Source organism: Heterodontus francisci, unplaced genomic scaffold (genome assembly GCF_036365525.1).
Source record: "Heterodontus francisci isolate sHetFra1 unplaced genomic scaffold, sHetFra1.hap1 HAP1_SCAFFOLD_345, whole genome shotgun sequence".
In the NCBI taxonomy this organism is placed as follows: Eukaryota; Metazoa; Chordata; class Chondrichthyes; order Heterodontiformes; family Heterodontidae; genus Heterodontus; species Heterodontus francisci.
Genome location: NW_027141121.1, coordinates 1,595,470 through 1,600,604, shown reverse-complemented (window position 1 = coordinate 1,600,604; position 5,135 = coordinate 1,595,470). Strand labels below are relative to the sequence as shown.

The window sequence follows — 5,135 nt, the reverse complement described above, 5'->3', positions numbered from 1 at the left end:
CCTCCTTTAAGACAGCCTTTGAAACCTACATCCTGGAGCAAGAGGTTTTCCACCTGTCCTACCATCACCTAATGTGATCCTGTATCAAATTATCTGTCTGTTAACACTACGGTGAAGTGCTTGTGATATTATAGGAGGTTAAAAGCACTATATCAATGCACGTTGTGGTTATTGTTGCCTCTGCATCCCAGTCCCCTCAGTCACTCTGTCCCACAACACATACTGGCCCCTGGAGAGAGAGTGTGTTGTGCCCAGGTCTACACTTGGGGTCTATCACCATCCATGGGCACTGCCAGGAAGGGAGTGACCGGTCAACACGGACAGCAGAGTCTGGTTCAGTTCCCTGGAGTTTCAGTGACGTTCACTTTGTGTTTCACATCCTTTATTCACTGTGTCCCTGACAATAAGGAGGGGAGCGAGGAAACTGTTGGGTGACACGGGACATCCCAGAATCACCCATCTGCACCATATACAAACAGCAATCTACCTGTACAATAAGTAGCGTTACAGACAGGTGGAGGCTTCAACTCATAAACAAAATAACTGCTGCAGTTTTTGATCTTTATTTCCTGGGTCCAGTGGCAGGGATTTCCAATCCAGTTAAAACAAACTGTCCTCGTTACTTCCCCCTGTCCCACACTGGGATGGGAACCTGAAATGAGAGTTTATAAATATTGAAGAATGGAACTGATGTGAACAGTGCTGGACAGTGAATGTAAATCTGATATTGTAAAGGCTGAAATTACCATTTAACCAGCCTGTGACATTTGCAGAGCAGTGATACGGTGGGACAGCAGTCTCCGGAATCTTCCATCCACCAGAACTGAAACAACAATCACAGAGTCAGACCCTGAACTGATGGTAATTATTAACAGTTAGAGAGACTGGGAACAGCAGAGAGTACCAGAAACTGGGGAAATCCCTAACTCACTCTGTCCCCATTCTATATTCCCCTCTTTTCCAAGGTATCTCCCTTTACTCTCTGTCCCCACTCTATATTCCCCTCTATCCCGGGTATCTCCCTTTACTCTCTGTCTCCATTCTATATTCCCCTCTATCCTGGGTATCTCCCTTTACTCTCTGTCTCCATTCTATATTCCCCTCTATCCCGGGTATCTCCCTTTACTCTCTGACCCCATTCTATATTCCCCTCCATCCCAGATATCTCCTTTTACTCTCTGTCTCCATTCTATATTCCCTTCTGTCCTGGGTATCCCCCTTTACTCTCTGTCCCCTATTCTATATTCCCCTCTATCCCAGGTATCTCCCCTTACTCTCTGTCCCCATTCAATATTCCCCTCTACCCCGGTTACCTCCCTTTATTCTCCCTTTACCTCTCTGTAGATGCCTGTTCTTGCCCTTTCCCTGCATCCACTCTCTGTCCCATTGTACTGACTGACAGTCCCAGTCTCCCAAAACTTCCTCTTCCTCCTGCTGTGACGGAGGTGGGAGGAGTGCACTGTTCATTCAGTCCCACTTCTCCAGAGGTTACAACATATATTTAAACTTTCCACAATCTCCAGATGAAGCCTTGACTAGAATTGATGTAAGATCTGTCAGTTTTAAAAATATAGATTCTCAAGTTATAACAAGCAATGGAAACCCAGGTAATACTACTCACACTTTGTTCTGTTTTGTACATCCACTCCTCCCTCATTTATTCGTTTATCTGAAATTGCCCCTTTACATTACCTGTTAAATCTGTACCAGCCTTGAGCAAGATTCCTATCACACATCCACTGACCGGAGCACACAGTCTCATTACAATCGATGCTCCTCCAGGGCTGTTCCAGGACTGTGTGATTCACACACGGGTCAGTGAGTGCAGAGACTGTGACTGAGTGACAGAAAGATGTTTAATGTTAATATAAAATACGGTTAATGTTACACAGCGGCTTGCAGCCTCCTGAAATACCAATGATCTCAGTTTCACTCTCCGCCCTGGAAGAAAATCCCCTGGATTAAAGCTGGAAGTTTTCCTCCTTCTCTAAAGCAGGTTTCCATTAGTCTCCCAGCTCATCCTCTCCCTCTAACCCACGGCTCACAGACAGTCCTCCCTATTCTTGCTTAACCACCAGCTCTCAGGTAACAGAACGCAGTAAATATCTCAGCTTCACATTGTCCCAATAGAAAAGCTGCAAATGTTCAGTGAGAGATATCACGGGGTTTCTCAGTCCCCGGGTGAACACTGAGTACAGACAGTGAGAGACACTCGATGGTCAGTGTGAGATATCATGGGGTATCTCAGTCCCCGGGTGAACACTGAGCACAGACATTGAGAGACACTCGATGGTGAGTGTGAGATATCATGGGGTATCTCAGTTCCCAGGTGAACACTGAGTACAGACATTGAGAGACACTCGATGTTCAGTGTGAGATATCATGGGGTATCTCAGTCCCCGGGTGAACACTGAGTACAGACAGTGAGAGACACTCGATGGTCAGTGTGAGATATCATGGGGTATCTCAGTCCCCGGGTGAACACTGAGTACAGACAGTGAGAGACACTCGATGGTCAGTGTGAGATATCATGGGGTATCTCAGTCCCCGGGTGAACACTGAGTACAGATAGTGAGAGACACTCGATGGTCAGTGTGAGATATCAGGGGTATCTCAGTCCCCTGGTGAACACTGAGTACAGACAGTGAGAGACACTCGATGGTCAGTGTGAGATATCAGGGGTTATCACAGTCACTGGTGAAATTCGATTTGGAATAACATTCTGTTCTTGCACATTCATTGACAGAACAATAAATTAAATATTAAATGTAATAAATTGGATGCTTAATAAAGAAACTCATTTTAAGAATGCATCATGTAAATTGAGTGATAAATTCACCAATGTATTCGTTGTGTATACGGTTGGAAATATTACACTGCAGATATTATACAGGAACTGAATGGAAACTTAGTTTACTGGCAATGGGAAATATAAACTAACACATGACTATAAATTGTAATTTAACTGTACAAATCTCTAAATATCGGGATCACATTATAAACTTAAATATAGCTCGATAATGGAGGCAAACTTTAAATGGACCATTATTTTCAGAACCAGTGAATTTGTATAAATAAACGCAATGATTTTACAGTATCTGGGAGAGAGATCAGTAATATTAATCAATAATACAAGTAGTTAATACATGTAGGATTCACAGCAGAGAAATAGGCCATTCGGCCCCTCTGCTCCCTGCCTCCTCCCACCCTATCAGCAATACCTCGATCAGATTTCCCCCTTCAGGCTGAACTTTCATGGAGAAATGAGCCCCAACTTGTTCAATATTTTCAGCTAAGTTAAAACCACTGAGATCTTCAATCTTGCTTGTGATACCTTCTGCACAGTCTCCAGTGTCTCTGTATCTTTTTTGTAATATAGAGACCAGAACTCTGCTCAGTATTTACACAATAACCATCACAGACACATACATTGTTCACTCTGATTAGTAATGATCAGTCTAAATAATAGGAAAGTAATTATTTAAATATAAACTCCATGTGTGAACCTCTCCAACCGGTTTTCAACCCTGAAACCGCCCTGATCGAAGTCACAAATAACAAGAAAATGTGGGAGGTTTTTGTCCCCAAAGACTTTAGGTAAACACGGTGGAGTTTGTCTGGAATGTAAATGACTCACTCAGGGAACACAGGATCAGCAGGAGAGTCCTCATCTCACAGGGTGATATTCTGGAAAGGGAAATGCAGAGTTAGTGTTAGAGAGAGTTAATGGAATGGGGAATCAGAGGGAAATTTAAATAGTGAGTGGGGGAGAGGGATCAGAGGGTTTATCTGTTTATACTCAGTCAACTCTCCCTCTCTCCCTCATTGAGACTGTTACAGACAGAGGTGAGCTCTCCCTCTCTCCCTCACTAGTCAGCTACACACAGAGGTGAGCTCTCTCTCTCTCTCCTTGCATGTCCTTTATAAACACCAATTTCTTGACTCCAATCCTTCCCTGTTTCTCTGTTCCATTTCCAACGCCTCCCACTCCAGTGATTAAACCGTGTTTGTTCCTGACCTGCCATCTCTCTCCTCCAGGTCCCTCTCCAGTCTCCATGTACAGACACCCTTCTAATGTTCCAACACAAGTCCATTACTGAGCCCTGTATGGGGACTGGACAAGCAGAACCCACACCCTGAGTCAACACCTAGCAAGTGACAATCTCCTGAGTTAATTCTAACAGTCTGCCCGTACCCAACTGCTTACCAGAGTATCCAAAGGAGGTGTCACTGGGTGGGAGATGCAGTGGGTTCAGTTCCAGTTGCTTCCTCCTCAGTCTCGGCTCCAATCTGCTGTGAACCGTGTCAGTTTCAGTGACAGCTCCAACTCCGACATCCACCACAGCGGATTGACCTATGTCCAACCGCAGTGCTGGTTGGCTGAAACACTTATCATTTCATCAATGATTTGCTATCTGGCATAATCCATGCAAATGAAAGGCGTTCAGTGACAGGACGAGTGAGGAACAAACAAGGAAACATCTCTCCTGGGTGCTTGGTAACCAGCTGGGTGTTGGTGCTGTAACATGACCTGTATTCAGCTGCCCAGTATGAAGGGTGTAGGGGAGATTGGAACTGGGGGAGGGTCTGAGCATGTTCTGGACAGTATTGGACAATGGGTTGTAATATGTGTGAAATTGCTCAGTGTTGATTCTCAGAGAGGTTCAGGTGCTCCTTGTACACAGAAAGCCAGCACACAGGTACAGTGGGTAATTAGGAAGGCCAATGGCCTGTTGGTCTTTATTGCAATGGGGCTGAAGTTCAAGAGACAGAAGCCTTGGAACAATTGCACAGGACTTTGGTGAGACCGCACCTTGCCCAGTTTCAGTCTCCTTATTGAATGGCACATATGGTTGACTTGGGGGATTGGTGCAGCCAAGATTCCCAACATTGGTTCCGGGGGATGAGAGGGGCATCTGGGGTAAGAGATTGAGTGGATCGGGCCTGTACTCTGTGGAGGTTGGAAGAGTGGGAGATGATCTCAGTAAAAGCTGTCAGATTCGAAGGGGGTTGTACAGGGTCAAAGATGTTTTTCCTGGCTGAAACATCTGGAACACAGCAGGGAAATATTCTCCCGATATTCCCCGAAAATTACAGGCCGAGTTGAGGAGCAGTTTCTTCACTCAGAGGGCTGT

The 5,135-nt window shown here is 45.1% G+C and overlaps 1 long non-coding RNA gene across 1 annotated transcript; it reads right to left on the bottom strand.

Annotated features, from left to right (window-relative positions):
• Positions 1-1,698: 1,698 nt before the first annotated feature.
• Positions 1,699-4,282, bottom strand: LOC137362198 (uncharacterized). Its single transcript, XR_010972432.1, has 3 exons — positions 4,208-4,282; positions 3,638-3,687; positions 1,699-1,837 (listed from the first exon to the last, which is right to left on the bottom strand). It is a non-coding gene; the product is annotated as an uncharacterized lncRNA (long non-coding RNA).
• Positions 4,283-5,135: the final 853 nt, after the last annotated feature.